We start from the raw sequence: 17063 nt of genomic DNA, 5'->3' as shown, positions 1-17063 counted from the left end.
TAAGGGAGCTGTCAGCAGGGGGCATGCGAGTGCCTGTTGCTGCACATCACTTGCCCTAGACCAGGCCCGGTCAAAAGGTCGATCACTATCTACAGGTAGCTCGCGAAGCTCCCGCCGTTAGATCGCAACCAACTTAATCACAGCAACTAGGAACGCTGGCCTCTGAAGAGTTCAGAAGAAGAAGCCTTTGATTGCTTCAGAGGCCACAGCATTCCCAGTGATGCAGTGCGCGGGTGACATCAAGATGTCACTCGCGATGTGAGGAGCCTGCGTGCCTGCACCTGCTGGATCCAGTTAGATCCAGCAGTCAGCAACAGCGGGAGCCCTGACGGCGTGATGGCCAGCATGAAGACAGGTAAGTACTGCACAGGGGTGTGGGCGGGCTGTTCTGCACACAGAGGGAGAGCTAATACTGTGGGCACTACTACAGGGGACACTGCATAAGGGGCACAACACATTGCATAATGGGCACAACGACAGGGGGCACTGCTTAAGGGGCACAACTACAGGGGCACTGCATAAGGGGCGCAAGTACTGGGGGCATTGCTTAATGGTAACAACTACAGGGGTCATTGCATAATGGGCACAACTACTGGGGGCATTCCATAAGGGGGACAACTACAGGGGGCATTGCATAAGAAGCTCTACTACAGGGGAAACTCCATAATGGGCACAACTAAAGGGGGCATTGCATATGGGGCACTACTACAGGGGGAACTGCATAATGGGCACAACTACAGGGGGCATTGCATAAGGGGCACTACTACAGTGGGCATTGTATAAGGGGCACAACTACAGGGGGCATTGCATAAGGGGCACTACTACAGTGGGTATTGAATATGGGGCACTACTACAGTGGACATTGCATAAGGGGCACAACTGTGGGCATTGTGTATAAGGGTCACTACTGTGTGGTGTGGTGTAATGTGATTAGGATTGTGCTGCTGTGTGGCATAATTTGAATTGGGGACACTGTGATTTCGGCAGGACAGACCCCATGCCCCTTGCTGAGGTCACGCCCCCTTTTACATGCCATGCCCCCTTTTCTGTCTCGGCAGATCACTAAAGGATTTTAGCTTTAAAAGTAGATCAGAGAGTCCAAAAGTCTGGCCACCCCTGCTCTAGACACAATGAGGGACTATGTAGCAGATGTTATACTTTATAATACATGACTTACAAAAACTTTACGAAATATGAATGTTGAAGTTAAAGTAATTTCACCTAATTTAAAAAAAGGGTGTGGTGAGTAGAGACTTCACTATTTATCAATAAAAATAGTACTTTTCCATAGATTTTACATTACATGTAATTTACTGGTTATATGGTTACATTGTAGATTCCTTGCAGACATTGGCACAAAATGATGGCACACGACATGGTAAACATAGTGATCTCTGACACTCCATGTCATATATTTTATAATTATCAATAATCTCAATGATCAGTAAGTATTCAGACTGTTAACTGCTAAATGTTTTATAATGCATGTAACACACAATAATACAATGCTGGTTTAAACCCTTTACTTACAATGCTTAGTTTTGTTGGGAATAGCTTTTTATTAAAAGCTTGAACTTGTAGATGGTCTTGGGTTAGATTCCGTCCTAACTGTATGGAGTTTGTATATGTTCCCCTTGCTTGTGTGGGTTTTCTCCGAGTTCTCCGGTTTCCTCCAACACTCCAAAAATATGCTGGTAGGTTAATTGGCTCCCAAAAAAATATTAACCTTAGTGCATATATGTATGTGATCGGGAACATAGATTGTAAGATCTACTGGAGAAGGTACTGATGTGAATGGCCAATTATTCTCTGTAAAGTGCTGCGTAATATGTATGCAGAGGCGTAGCTGCCATGGGTGCAGGGGGTGCGGTTGCTTTTGGGCCCACAGCACCTCCGGGGCCCACCTGCACCCAGCTCAGCAGTTAGAGAGGCACCTTTTGATCCCTCCTGTAAACTGCTTCTTAGTTACAGGCACACTTCCGTCTGTGACTAGAAAACAGTTTGCTGTTGGGATCAACAGTGCTGCGGCTCCCCTGTCATCCCAAGCATCAACTCTGTAACTCCCCCGTCTCCCCATCCTTCCTCTGATATGACTTCCATCACTCACACTGGGAGGAGGTGTAGCTGTGCTGAGCCACAGCCACGCCTCCTCCCAGCATCAGTAAGGAGAGATAGAGAGCCGAGCACAGGTTAGAAGTATAGAGGGGGGGGTTGGGTGAGGAGGATTTTGCCACCTGGGCAGGAAGAGGAGTACCTTGCCTCTGGGTTGACCGAGATAAAGTACCAACCAATCGGCTCCTAACTGTCGCTTTACAGGTTGTGTTTGAAAGTGACAGGAGCTGATTGGTTGGTACTATCTCTGCCCACTTTATCTCTCTCCAAGGCTTAGTACATAGACTCCCTATGTTCTACAGCTGTTAACCATCTTCCCCTGACCTTTCCCTTCTCCCCTCCCGAGTCTTCTAAATTAGTAAATGCTCCCCTGGCTCTTAATGTCAAAGTTATAGGAGCCTTGCATACAGCATTAGGGCTAAGTTAGTTTTAGAGGTAGATAATGGTTCAGATTGATGCCACATGGAATATTTCTGTTAATTTTAATAAAAATATATTTTCTGCAAATTATTTGTGCATACACATAAACACACTAATCTTAATATACACTATGTAGACATAAGTAATTGGACGCTGACAGCAAATAGATCATCAAGATTTTATTGACGTCAGTACGTTATAGGTCCACCACGTGCAGTGATTACTGCAGACACCCTTCTTGGCAAACTGTCCACAAGTTACTGGACAACAGCAGGCGGTATGTTTTGCCATTCCACCTTACGTACAGGGACCAACTGTGACACTGAAGGTTGAGTCTGCCTAGAACGCACCCGTCACTCCAATTCGTCCCAGAGGTTCTCAGTGGAGTAAAGATCTGGACTCTGTGCTGTCCAGTCCATTCGGGTTACCGAATTTTCTGTATACCAGTTCAGCGTTGCCAAGGAGACATGACAGGTGGCATGGTCGTCCTGATAAAAAAAACATTTGTTGTTGTAGAACTGCAAGTGCATGGGCCTCCCTACGAAGTGTTCTTGTCGAAACCGCCAGTGGCCATTTTGAAATTGTGTGCAATGGTATGCATGGGACCATTTTGCTTGCGCTGGGGTGTCCAATAACTTTTGTCTACATAGTGTATATAACATTCACAGGCAACCAAAATTGTGTGTGTGTAGACTCACCCTTAGGATAGCAGAAAGGTTATATTTAAGTTAATATCAAGTTAGGGAAGGGTTATGGTTGTGATAAGGACTAGCATATGATTAGGAAAGGTTATCGTTGATGTTACGGTTAAGGCTTTCTTAAGTGCTACGTTAGAATTAGATTTAATTTTTAAGGAGAAGTTTAGACTATAGTTGTTGATGTTTAGGATTGGTAAGAGTTAAGCCGCATACACACTAGACGATTCTTATGAATGTAATGGACGATCACGATATCGTTCAAACCATGCATATGCAGTGAACGACCAATGGTGCGCGCTCACGCGGGTCATTAACGATGTCTTTTGTTGCCCATACATGCTGGCCAATCTGACGATATCTTCAAGAATTGCCTGAGATGTGGCAGGATGACCACTGAAAGATCTCTTTAAAGATATATTTCAGTGTGTCCACCCATTCATTATCGTTTGTCCAGTACTAAAGAGAGTTTAAGGGAAATGTTTTGCCAATATAGTTCCCACAGCACATCATCCCGTGTGTATGAGCCTTTAGAGATGGCTTTAAGATAAAGGTAAGGATGGGTTATAAGTTGAAGCCAGTGGGAGATGACTGATGAGCCGACCTATGGGAGCGCAGTGTAAATTTTCACTATGGGGCCCCTATAGGACTAGCGACGCCCCTGTATCTATGCACTATATAGATTACTAGTAATAAATCTGAACTATCCAATAGTGAATGAATAACAGCATTGGCGAGCTAGGATATCACTACAGGTTGGGAAGATGCACATTACTTAGCATTCACCATTTGTGTGTTTTGTCTCCTTCATCCTTTCTTTGCCTACGCCCTACACAGCTTTCTGGATGCAGCCTCACTGACTCCTGAACATTATCATAACCAAACCAATCATTGTTGTGCGTTTTAGTGCTTTGTGTTATATATGCTTGGAAAACTGCTGTGCATGCCCCTGCATACATAAATATTCAGTTGAATAAAAGGACAGATGGCTTTTTACACTGACAGTTTGTCAGTAGGCCATTTGATTGCAGAAGTCCTGGACACAGATTTCAGAGATTGGGAAGTCTTCATGGTCTTCTGTGAGCAGGTCAGAAATGTTCCACAAGGTATAAAGTATAATGGTGCCTTTACTGTATCTGGGACAAAAATGATTAGGGGTAAAATAACCACTCTCTCTCTAGTGGGCCCATTGTAGCTATTTATCTTTCTGTCTTTGTAGAATTGTACATTATATGACAGGTAATACTGGTAATCAGAACCAAGGAGGAAACAAAACTGTAGACTCTCGTATCTGAGATTAACTTATTGTAGAAGAGAACATAGATGAAGCATTGGTGTCGATGAGCACTTGGCTTGGATTATGTAAAGTCACATGCAGAAGTGTTATACATACTTTCTTCACAGAATCATGGTTATGGATCCATTCTTTAATGGCTACAAAATAGTGCATGAGACTTTATCTGGGTGTGATTGTATCTTCTTAAATAAAGTGTGAGTAAACTGTCATTTCAGTATTAAAATATATCCATAGCTACATAATGCAAATCTGAGTGTGGTGGGTGTGTGGTAGTACATAGCACCTTGATTACATTAAAATCCTGTACATTAATGGCATTTATATGTGGTAGTGTTCCTTTTCACACGTGACAAAGAGGGAGATTACTCTCTATAACATTAACAATGATATTCGTGGACACACAATACCCTGCCTAAACCATTGAGGACATTACCCAATATATAATGATATGATTTTTTTGGATGGTGGCTACATTATTACCATTCATTTTGATAACATTGTCATGCAGTGGATGTTACATCACACTTTGTAAATCCCTGGGGATGTCTGTTACTCCCACCCTCATCTGATAATAAAATATAAACTCCTCAATACAATATAAAATATATGAAAGAGACAGAGAGAAAGAGAGGGGAATTCAATTAGAGGCGAAAAGCCATATTCGCCTGTTTTTTTACGAAAAATGTACCTAAAAAAAATTCGCCAAATTCAATTCCAGGACAATTTCACCTAAGTGGAAACAATTCTCCAAAAATGATTCTCCAATCAATAGCATGTGAAAAGAAATGCAAAATCTTTATTTTGGGGTGCAAACGTGGGGAAACAACTCAGACCCCTTGGGACAGCCCCCCAAAGGACAAATCTGCAAAAAAAAATTCATTTTTGGGGTGAAAATTTTAAAAGTGGAGGGATAAACATTAAAAGTGTCGAAATAGGCTTCTTGGGGGTCCCCAAGGATGGGTTAGGTGTTTTTGGGATTGCAGGTGCATGCAGCAGGTGGATTTTTCACGTTTTTTAAAAGTTCACTTTAGAGACATAAAAATATGCTAGTACCCATTTTCAAGCACCCCAAATTTGACAGGACTATTTATTTTTACAAAAAAAATAAAGCTTTATGCCATTCTTCACCACTTTTACGTAGACGCTAATAGCAAGCAATTTACACAACTTAAGTACACAAAATAGTTTTATTAGGGCTATTAGTACACATCTATATTGATTCCCTATGTTAAAATATCTTTTTCTGGGGTACAGACTGATTTCCCCAATTCTTTTAGTACTTTTTGCCTGTGCTGCATTCGCCTATTTCCATTTTCGCCTGTTTTGCAATTGAATTAGGTGAAAAGCGGGGACGAGCACGGAATAAATTCGCCTCTGAAACAGGCGAATGAAGCGAACAGTCGGACAGGCGAAAACTTCGCCTCTAATTGAATATGGCTCTTATAGCGGCATTGCTGCACAGTCATTTTTAATCACAATTTCTATCTTTATTCACACTTCTTAGTATTATTTTGCAGTCATTTTAAATGGTATTTTAATATATGTACTAAAAGTTATATTTTATTTTCTCTATTTGTGCCCTGCAGTATACAAATTCTAGTCTTTTGAAAAAAAATTTTTTTTGTGCAAATAATTGTTTGTCAAGTGGTAGCATCCCCTAGCCTAGTATACATACATTTATTTCCTATGGGAGGGTAGTAGGGGTTATATAATTTGCTTGATATAATCATTGTCCTGTTCGGTTAGTTTCTTTTCTTGTATCTATCTATCTTAAAATATCCTTTTAATACGTGCAAACATGTACTGGACATTATAATATTGCACATCATACCAAATCATTCCTGGCTTTAGTGCAAATGGCAGCTATATCCTGTGCACAGCAATTGGTGGTATGATCATAGGCACACTTTGATTAAAGATGATTATCTTGCTCTGTAAGGGCTATGAGGGTTTTACCTATAATCACTATGTGCAGAAGGCATATAACCCATTGCGAGACTTATAATGCATAGAAAACTCCCACAACTGCTAACCATACAAGAAATCCCCTATTGTCTATCCGATATATACTGCAAACAGATGTACCAATGAGCAGCCACATATATTACATAAATAAACCCTCATTATCGGCAGTATATCACAGAGAAATTGCACATACATCCAAACTTCAGATCCCTCCCAGTGCTAGACATGTATAGAGGTAAACAACCATTCTTGGTACATCAAATATGTTACATTCCAATGACTAAATAAACCAAAAAATGTTTTAAGCACAATCAAATTGATACAGTAAAGGGGCCTATCCATCAGAAAGTTGTCTAATGGATAGCTGGCAAGGACCAGCGATGAGCGTGCACGCTGCGTCTTTGCCGACGCCGTCTATCTGTGGAACATGCCCGTCAACCTGACGACGATCGTCAGGTTCGGCATGTTCTCAGATAGGACGTTCAGTGCGGGCACCGCACCCAGAGACCTGACGGACTGAACGTTAGACGTTCAGTTTTTCAGGTCACCTAATGGATAGGCCCTTTAAGTTTGTAATAAGAGCGATACTAAGGTCAAGTAAAAGTATCAGATACTAAGCTCAAGTAAACAAATATACAAATAAACAGGTTTCAGGCAAGCACAGCAGTAAAGAATGAAATTGCTTACTACAGAACTTCTGCATGGAGTAGCTGCATGTAGGAAAATCCACAATGTTTGTAACTTATAGTCCTGCTCTTTTGAGTTCTTATAAACAGCCCCCTCCCTCCCCAATGATCACATGTGGAATACATCACATCCAGTAATAGGGAAACTATGGAGATATGAAATTGCAAGTCCCAGTCTAACCTATCAACCTAAAGCAAGGTGTACTGGGCCCTACTGTGAGCTGGGGAGTTGCTGGCTGCTTACTTAAGGCCATAGCATACACTGAGTATGCCTTCATGGCAGCAGGGATAAATAATTAGAAGAATCACAGGGGTATCCTTTCCAATGGTACATTCAGGCCCATCTGCCCTACAAGCTTATCTCCTATCTAATGACCACTCCCACCCCTATTGCAGACCTTTGTCTAATTACCTCCCACCACTAATGCAGACCCTTGAATAGTTACCCCCAACTTCTAATGCAGACCATTGTCTAATGACCCATGATCTTAATGCAGACCATTGTCTAATGACACATGATCTTAATGCAGACCTATATCTATAGACCACCTTCGTGACCTTCCCCTAATGCAAACTCGTCTAATGCCCCCCCTTCCCTAATGCGTACTGTTGAAACTGGATTATTGGCTGAGACAAGATCAGTTTAAAATTGAATCGCAGCAACACCATCTTGCGACTGGCCGCAAGACGCCATTTTGCGAAATGGCCGCCTAAGCGCCATTTTAGATAAACTCACACTTTAGTACATGTGGCGATAATACTATTAGCATCATGCAAATGCATCTGTGACCATCGCCATAAGTTACGGCGATGCACCAAAAGCCCATTTCATGACTTTACGTATTATAAAGGATATATTTCAGAAATGGCATTACAGTATGTTAAAATTGGTTTGCATTAGCTGAACAGAGCAAATGGCCAAGTGACAACTAGCTTATGTAGATAAGCTTCCTGGATAACGTCTGCTCTCACTCCAGGTGGCCCGGCTAGAATACACACCTTACATTAGCAAGCTTCCTGCAATGGAATAACTTCAAAGCCTAGAGTGTTATCTTAGTTTTGGGTCTTGTAGCTGGGTTAATTTGCATCCACACAAGAGTCTGGGAGAATAAAGAGCTTTTTCTTTGAGCCTGGGAAAGGTGGGGGGGCTGCTGAGAGAGGGGGCATGTGGAACTATAATGCTCAGCAATCCACACTGCTTGGTGTTCACTTAGTAAGTGAGATTTAAGTGCACCATTTCTCATACACACATTAATACGCACAATTGCGCTGGTAACTAATCGCATATTAGCGAATGCATAAGATCCTGTATGAAAACACTGTTTTATTAGCTTCATGCGCACGCATCTGCCCCAAGTTAACTAGCATCTTTATATCAAACCCCGCATACTCACACATTACATATCCATATAAAAGGTTTAATAAGCTTTAAGGTATAAGATTTAAGTTGGTTCAGTTAGTATAAATGCTGTGAAATAAAGATATTTGATAACTAAGGTTTTATACATGGTAAGAAAGCCGTGTTTGGTTTCGTATTGATGCGTACTCTTTCAACAGAATTCCGGTATTATCGGTGTGGAGATCGCATCATGCATTCTCAACTTATGGACCGCAGAGACTTCAAGAAACAAAATGTATATTATATGAACAACTGTTAGGATGATTGCATGGGGCGGGAGGGCAGAGACCCCCAGTTGTTGGAGGCTGGGTTGAGTCTATTTGAACCAGCCTGTTAAACGCTCTGTAACAGATGCTTCCCTCATGGGAACCAATAGCATCAGCAACAAACTTCTCTATTGTCCTGTCTATTCTGGGGGGGTATAAATATGTGTGCTCAAACACTGGGTCTTTAGTCTTCTTGCTGAATACTGAATGACGACGGGGTTTCTTGCTGATGCCTAACATCTGGACCAGAAAGCGCTGCGTATGTATACTGTACTTGGGGTCTGTATAATTCCTTTGCGTCTAATTGTGTCTGGATCAATAGCATGTAACTGACTGTACTTTTTACTTGAATAATACTTTGTGCTTCGGAACCACACGTTCCAAGTCTGGAGTCTTTTATTTACGGAATTACTGATTGGTATGAGAGTGACAAGTGATTATCCCTTTGCTCTCGGGTTGTATCTAATTTCTGTCTATAGAGCAATAAAACTACGTCACCCGAATGTATTTCTATAATGACATCAGCCTGTCACCACTGTGATGGAAACACATCGCATCCAGCATTTTTGATTTATGGTTTTGATTCTTTGTCCAGATATTCTTTATTGGCATTCTAGTATTGCTCTATCGTCTTTGTCTGATTTATCTAACAGTACCTGCTGCTGACTGCCTGTATGAAGGTGCCCTCTTTTTAATCTCTATGGCTTGAATGCATGCAGGGGGTCTTGTATAACTGACCTGATATATATTATTCCTCCAATAGATCCCAAGATGCATATTATGTTTTCAGCCTGTACTTCCATACAAGATTATAATTGTTCAGCATTATATAAGTAAGCTTTCTTCTAGCATGTGTGGCCCAAGATTAACATCTGTCCTGTGCCTAATTATCCACCTGAGGTGAATAATGAAATCAAAGCTGCCCCCATGAAATCATACAGCATACACAGTATAAATTGTCAAGGCCAGAATATGAAGTATATTTATGGAGTAACAAGTTACAACCTAAATTACAGTCTGTGATGAGATTCTATAACACAAATGACACATACATATTTAGGGCATAGCAGGAAGGGCATTTGCTCAAGATTGCAAGTTTTACGGGTCGCCATGAAAATTATTTGCGGTTTGCTTTATTTTTAAATCCAGTATATTATTTTTATTTTGCTTTAATAATTAATTGTTGTTAAACCAATAGCAGCATTTTCCTCTTAATCAACATGTACAGCATACATGCCTACTCTCCCGGGAATCGCGGGAGGCTCTCGATTTTTCGGGTAACCCCCCGCCCCCCCTGGAAGGGAAGGCATTTCTCCCACATCCCACCCACTTTACTAGTGAAGTGGGCAGGATGGGGAGATTTTACCTGGAATTTTCGGGTCCGTAGGGAAGGGGCAGGGCTAAATGGAGCAAATCGTGTCATTTAGCCCCGCCACTCCTCACGAACTGGCAAATAGCGGGTGTTTTCTGTAAAGGGGCACGGCTTAATGACATTATCGCTTGCCCCCCCCCGAAGAAGAGCGCAACAGGTCCCCTCCTGCTGCTCCTGGAAAGCTGCCCAGGAATGTCGGAAAGAATGATGTACAGTGGTGGTAATTGATTGATTTATGCTCTGTGTCTCTAAGGGCTTGATTTCAAATTGCACGCTGTTGCACAGCTGCTGCGACTTTGTACACAGCGGCTATGCAATAATATGCTAATGCCGCAGGAGGCGTCTTGTGTAAATAGACGCCTCCTTCTGGCTTCTATGATGCGCTGTTATATCTGAGGACGCACCATCCAATCACTTGTGTGAACATCGGCCATCTGAGTAACCCTCATGCTTCCAGGGCCAATGAAGCTGCCTTTGCACGCCCAGAAAACTGGGTCGATATGCTGCCGACAACCAGGTCAGTTCGACAACCATCGGGATTGCGTACAACTCTAAATCAGGCCCTAAGTTCCCATATCGTTGTCAGTTGTATAAAGACTGTTAATAAAATCAATAAATCAGAACATACAGTATGTCAGTAGATGCCACTTGCATTAGGATGTCCCCCAAGTCATCATTTCCTGTGTCTTCAAATGCACCATTTGTTTGATCCAAAATAAGTATTGAACACATCAACATTTTTCTCAGTAAATATATTTGTAATGGGGCTATTGTAATGAAATTTTCACCAAATGTCAGCAACAACCCATGCAGCCCACACATGCAAAGACGTCAAACCATAGATGTCCATAATTAAGTTATATGTTATCATGTGAAATTACACAGGGAAAAAGTATTGAACACATGAAGAAAGGGAGGTGCAAAAAAGCATGGAAAGCCAAGACACCAGCTGAAATCCATCAGTAATTAGAAAGCAATCCTGCCCCTTGTCAGTGCAAATAATTTATATAAACTGGTTCAGTCCCAACTGATGGCCTATAAAAAGGTGTCTCATTACCAAGGTGTCACACAAGAAACATCTCATGATGGGTAAAAGAAAAGAGCTCTCTCAAGACCTTTGCAACCTTATTGTTTCAAACCATACTGATGGCATTGGTTTACAGAAGGATTTGTAAACTTCTGAATGTTCCAGTGAGCACTGTTGGGGCCATAATCCTGAAGTGGAAAGAACATCTTTTCACCATAAACTGGCCATGACCAGGTGCCCCTCGCAAGATTTCTGAAAGAGGAGTGAAAAGAATTATCAGAAGAGTTGTGAAAGAGCCAAGGACCACTTGTAGAAAGGTTCAGAAAGACCTGGAATTAGCAGGTACAATTGTTTAAAAGAAAACAATAAGTCATGCACTCAACTGGCATGGCCTATATGCATGCTCACGACGCCAGACTCCTTTGCTGAAGAAAAGAAGCTTGTTCAAAATTTGCTTCACAACATTTGGACAAGCTTGTGAAATACTGGGAGAATATAGGGCCTGATTCAGACCCACTCGCGAGCGGCTGTCCGCTCGCAAGTGGGTCGATGTTCTGGACTGAGCATGCGCACGACGGAGGGAGCTCCGTCGTGCGCATGCGCCAGACGCGACGAGCGAAGGAAAGTCCTTCGCTCGTTGTGTCCGATCAAAGGGGGCGTGCTGTCAATGTTGATTGACAGCACGCCCCCTTTGGTGGGCGTGCCGGGGGCGTGCCTCCCTGACGGAAGCCGGCCCACTGACATCACTAGTGATGTCAGTGGGAGTGATTTTGGCTCTGATAGAGCCAAAATCACTCCGGAGCTTGCGGTTGAAAACCTCAACCGCAGGCTCCGGCTCGCAATTTCGGTGGTCGCGATGGTCTCGACCATCGCGTCCATCACAAAGCACGCTCGTATAGGCTGTGGGTGGTGACCCACAGCTATACGAGCGTCCAGGAGGACGCTCCATGAAAATGGAGCCCGGCCCTCATTCAGAGCGTGCGCTCTGCTCAGAGCGTACGGCTCTGAATGAGGGCCATAGTCTTGTCAGATGAGACCAAAATTTAACTCTTTGCATGCCATAATACACACCATATTTGGAGGAGAAATGGCACTGCACATCACCCCAAAAACACCATACCAACAGTGAAGTTTGGAGGTGGGAACATCATGGTGTGGGGCTGTTTTTCAACATATGGTACTGGCATACTTCTTATGATTGAAGGAAGGATGAATTGAAAAATGTACCGAGACATTCATGGTTAAAAATCTGCTGCCATCTACCAGGATACTGAAGATGAAACGAGGGTGGACATTTCAGCAAGACAATGATCCTAAACACATAGCCAAGGACACTCTCAATTGGTTTCAGAGAAAGAAAATAAAGCTGAGAAAATGTCCCAGCCAATCACCTGACATGAATCCAATTAAAAATCTGAGTTCATAGAAGAGGCCCATGGAACCTTCAAGATTTGAAGACTGTGTGGAAGAATGGGCCAAAATCACACCTGATCCATACCGGAGGCGCCTTGAAGCTGTCATTACCGACAAAGGCTTTTGTACGAAGTATTAGATAAATTTCTGTAAGCGTGTTCAATACTTTTCCCTGTTCCTTTTCACATTATTACACATAACTTAATTTCTGGACATCTATGGTTTGATTTATTTGCCTGTGTGGATTGCATGGGTTGTTGCTGACATTCGGTGAAAATATAATTACAATAGCCCCATTACAAATATATTTACTGAGAAAAATGTATATATACAAAATATTATGCACTCACTTTTTTTGGGGGAAAAAAAGCAACAAAGAGCCAGCACACATGAAAAATACAGCGTCCAATAGTATTGTTTATATGTGACCTTCACAATATATCTAGGCACAGCATCTTTAAAGAATTATTTTTCAGGAGTTCCGTCTTGTCTCAAATTGTGTGTGTGTGTGTGTATATATATGTATATATTAGGGGTGTGCACCGGCCACTTTTCGTGTTTTGTGTTTTGGATCTGGATCTTTCTTCGTGTTTTGGATCTGGATTGGTTTTGCCAAAACCACCCTTCCGTGTTTTGGGTTCTGGGTTTTGTGTTTTGGATCTGTATTTTTTTTAAAAAAAGCATAAAAACAGCTAAAATCACAGAATTTGTAGGTTTTTCTGCTCCTATGCTATTATTAACCTCAATAACCTTAATTTCCACTCATTTCCAGTCTATTCTGAATACCTCACACCTCACAATAGTGTTTTTATGTCCAAAAGGTTGCACCGAGGTAGCTGGATGACTATGCTAAGCGACACGAGTGGGCGGCACAAACACGTGACCCATCTAGGCGTGAAACTGCAGTGGCAGACAGGATGGCATTGAAAAACTAGGCCCCAAACTGTACATAATGCAAAGAAAAAAAAGAGGTGCAAGATGGAATTGTCCTTGGGCCCTCCCACCCACCCTTATGTTGTATAAACAGGACATGCACACTTTAACAAACCAATCATTTCAGTGCCAGGGTCTGCCACACAACTGTGGCTGAAATGATTGGTTCGTTTGGGCCCCCACAAAACAAGCTGGCAATTAATCTGTCCCTGCACAAACTGGCTCTACGGAGGCAAGAAGTCGTCCTCATCCTCCTCATCCACAGATTCCTCACCCTCTTCAGTGTTATGTACATCCTCATCCTCACAGAGTATTAATTCGTCCCTGCTGGAACCACAGGTCCCTCTGTACGTTCTGGAGGCTGGTCTCCCTGGAAGAGTTGATCATTCATTTTATGAACATCATCTTCTCCACATTTTGTGGAAGCAACCTCCTACGCCTTTCGCTAACAAGGTTCCCGGCTGCACTAAACACTCTTTCGGAGTACACACTGGAGGGGGGGCAACTCAGGTAAAATAGAGCCAGTTTGTACAGGGACCTCCAAATTGCTTCTTTTTCCTGCCAGTACAGGTACGGACTGTCTGACATGCCTACTTGGATGCTGTCACCGATGTAATCCTTTAACAGACAGACGCACGCTTGTCGCTGCTGCTTTGAGGATTCAAGTGCGGCTACAGCCCACACAATTCACAAAGACAGAAAAAAAAAAGAATATTTTTATTGTTTGTGGAGCACACTTTGAGGGTTACACCACCCTCTAACAGACAGACGCACGCTTGTCGCTGCTGCTTTGAGGATGCAAGTGCGGCTACAGCCCACACAATTCACAAAGACAGAAAAAAGAAGAAGAATATTTTTATTCTTTGTGTAGCACACTTTGAGGGTGTCACCACCCTTTAACAGACAGACGCACGCTTGTCGCTGCTGCTTTAAGGATGCAGGTGCGGCTACAGCCCACACATTTCACAAAGACCGAAAAAAAAAGAACAATATTTTAATTGTTTGTGTAGCACACTTTGAGGGTGTCACCACCCTTTAACAGACAGACGCACGCTTGTCGCTGCTGCTTTAAGGATGCAGGTGCGGCTACAGTCCACACAATTCACAAAGACAGAAAAAAGAAGAATATTTTTATTGTTTGTGTAGCACACTTTGAGGGTGTCACCACCCTTTAACAGACAGACGCACGCTTGTCGCTGCTGCTTTGAGGATGCAAGTGCGGCTACATCGCACACAAGTCACAAACACATAAAAAAAATAGTTTTTTATTTTTTGGAGCACTTTGAGAGTTACACCACCCTTTAACAGACAGACACACGCTTGTCGCTGCTGCTTTAAGGATGCAGGTGCGGCTACAGCCCACACATTTCACAAAGACCGAAAAAAAAGAACAATATTTTAATTGTTTGTGTAGAACACTTTGAGGGTGTCACCACCCTTTAACAGACAGACGCACGCTTGTCGCTGCTGCTTTAAGGATGCAGGTGCGGCTACAGCCCACACAATTCACATAGACAGATAAAAGAAGAAGAATATTTTTATTGTTTGTGTAGCACACTTTGAGGGTGTCACCACCCTTTAACAGACAGACGCACGCTTGTCGCTGCTGCTTTAAGGATGCAGGTGCGGCTACAGCCCACACATTTCACAAAGACCGAAAAAAAAAGAACAATATTTTAATTGTTTGTGTAGCACACTTTGAGGGTGTCACCACCCTTTAACAGACAGACGCACGCTTGTCGCAGCTGCTTTAAGGATGCAGGTGCGGCTACAGCCCACACAATTCACAAAGACAGAAAAAAGAAGAATATTTTTATTGTTTGTGTAGCACACTTTGAGGGTGTCACCACCCTTTAACAGACAGACGCACGCTTGTCGCTGCTGCTTTAAGGATGCAGGTGCGGCTACAGCCCACACAATTCACAAAGACAGAAAAAAGAAGAATATTTTTATTGTTTGTGTAGCACACTTTGAGGGTGTCACCACCCTTTAACAGACAGACGCACGCTTGTCGCTGCTGCTTTGAGGATGCAAGTGCGGCTACATCGCACACAAGTCACAAACACATTAAAAAAATAGTTTTTTATTTTTTGGAGCACTTCGTGAGTTACACCACCCTTTAACAGACAGACGCACGCTTGTCGCTGCTGCTTTAAGGATGCAGGTGCGGCTACAGCCCACACAATTCACAAAGACAGAAAAAAGAAGAAGAATATTTTTATTGTTTGTGTAGCACACTTTGAGGGTGTCACCACCCTTTAACAGACAGACGCACGCTTGTCGCTGCTGCTTTGAGGATGCAAGTGTGGCTACATCGCACACAAGTCACAAACACATTAAAAAAAAATTTTTGATTTTTTGGAGCACTTTGAGAGTTACAACACCCTTTAACAGACAGACGCACGCTTGTCGCTGCTGCTTTGAGGATGCAAGTGCGGCTACAGCCCACACAATTCACAAAGACAGAAAAAAAAAGAACAATATTTTAATTGTTTGTGTAGCACACTTTGAGGGTGTCACCACCCTTTAACAGACAGACGCACGCTTGTCACTGCTGCTTTAAGGATGCAGGTGCGGCTACAGCCCACACATTTCACAAAGACAGAAAAAAAAAGAACAATATTTTAATTGTTTGTGTAGCACACTTTGAGGGTGTCACCACCCTTTAACAGACAGACGCACGCTTGTCGCTGCTGCTTTGAGGATGCAGGTGGAATCTAGACGGGATTTGGAACCGAGGACACACTACCTCCATCAATTGTCTAAATCCCACTGCACTAATGTCGGATACCGGACGCACGTCTAACACCAACATAGCAGTCAAGGCCTCAGTTATACGTTTTGCTTCAGGATGACTGCTGTCGTACTTCATCCTCATCGCTAGGGACTGTTGGAGGGTCAATTGTTTAGTAAAAGTAGTGATGTTCCTACTTCCTCTCTGGGATGATGAACAACTCCCAGCAGCAGCAACAGCACTAGTAGGAAGTGGTTCTTGATCTTTCCCTATTTTATTTTTATCAGAGAAAGTTTGGTCCTCCATTTATGTTATATTGATATATATACGTGCGGCTAAAGCGCACACAAACACAGAAAATATTTTTTTATTTTTGCTGGAGAGTAGTGCACTTTGTGGGTTACACCACCCTATAAGAAATGAGCCAGCCGGCTCTTTACTTATGGGACACAGGCGCACGCTTGGCGCTGCTCCTTTGTTGATGCACGTGCAGCCACAGTGCACACAAGTCACAAACACAGAAAATATATATTTTTTTGGTTTGGAGTGTACTTTGGGGGTTACAGAACCCTTTAACGGTCAAGCCAGCCGGCCCTTTACTTATGACACAGGCGCACGCTTGGCACTACTTTGTTGATGCACGTGCGGCTACTGCGCACACAATTCACAAACACAGAAAATTATTTTTTTTCGGTTTGGACTGGAGTGTACTTTGGGGGTTACAGCACCCTTTAACGGTCAAGC

At 42.8% G+C, this 17063-nt stretch overlaps 1 protein-coding gene across 3 annotated transcripts in view; it reads left to right on the top strand.

The window, feature by feature from the left end:
* The window catches only part of OSBP2 (oxysterol binding protein 2), a 363838-nt gene that overhangs the window by 120853 nt on the left and 225922 nt on the right, over positions 1 to 17063 (top strand). The window lies entirely within an intron of this gene.

This window comes from Taudactylus pleione, unplaced genomic scaffold (genome assembly GCF_031769625.1).
Source record: "Taudactylus pleione unplaced genomic scaffold, aTauple2 ptg000162l, whole genome shotgun sequence".
Lineage (NCBI taxonomy): Eukaryota > Metazoa > Chordata > Amphibia > Anura > Myobatrachidae > Taudactylus > Taudactylus pleione.
The sequence above is the reverse complement of the archived record's forward strand: the minus strand, read 5'-3'. Positions and strand labels throughout refer to the sequence as shown.